Raw genomic sequence first — 844 nt, 5'->3', positions numbered from 1 at the left:
TCTGGACGACTCAGCATCTGTTGTAGGTAGACCTATTCCTTGATGCTTCACTGCTGCCAGCATAGATTTTATAGCGCCAGTCAAACGCTTCCCGATGGTCTGTGAAATTTATACACAGTGATAACATATTCGTTGAAATTACAATGAAATGAACACCCCTACCTGCATACAGGCGTTGACATAAGTCAACGGGGACAGTTGAAAATGTGCGCCCCGACCGGGAGTCGAACCCGGGATCTCCTGCTTACATGGCAGACGCTCTATCCATCTGAGCCATCGAGGACACAGAGGATAGTGCGACTGCAGGGATTCATCTCTGGCACGCCTCCCGTGAGACCCACATTCCCAACTTATTGTCCCGCACTATATTCATAGTGCCCCTGCCCATTATACTCATTACTCGCGGCTTTTTGCCGATTCTCGTAAGAGTTCTGGCACTGTTCGTGCATCCGCACGGAAGAAGGTGGTCAAATGGCCGGTGAACCTTAACTATACATGAAGATGGTATCTGTTCTTTCAGACATGTCCGAAAGCTCAGATACCATCGGTGACCAAGCAGCTCGTTAGAATGAAATTATAATGAAATGAAGACCCGTAACTGCAGTTGGGAATGTGGGTGTCACGGGAGGCGTGTCAGAGAAAAATCCGTGCAGTCCCACGATCCTCTGTGTCGTCGGTGGCTCAGATGGATAGACCGTCTGTCATGTAAGCAGGAGACCCCGGGTTTGAGTCCTGGTCGGGGCACACATTTTCAACTGTCCCCGTTGACGTATCTCAACTCCCGTATGCAGCTAAGGGTATTTATTTCATTGTAATTTCATTCTAAAGAGCTGCATGGTCAACG

At 48.8% G+C, this 844-nt stretch overlaps 1 non-coding gene across 1 annotated transcript; it reads right to left on the bottom strand.

Moving 5' to 3' along the window:
• Positions 1-209: 209 nt before the first annotated feature.
• Positions 210-283, bottom strand: Trnat-ugu. Its single transcript has one exon. It is a non-coding gene; the product is annotated as a tRNA-Thr (tRNA).
• Positions 284-844: the final 561 nt, after the last annotated feature.

This window comes from Schistocerca americana, chromosome 3 (assembly GCF_021461395.2).
Source record: "Schistocerca americana isolate TAMUIC-IGC-003095 chromosome 3, iqSchAmer2.1, whole genome shotgun sequence".
Lineage (NCBI taxonomy): Eukaryota > Metazoa > Arthropoda > Insecta > Orthoptera > Acrididae > Schistocerca > Schistocerca americana.
Note: the sequence above shows the minus strand (reverse complement) of the source record. Positions and strands in the feature narration are given on the sequence as shown.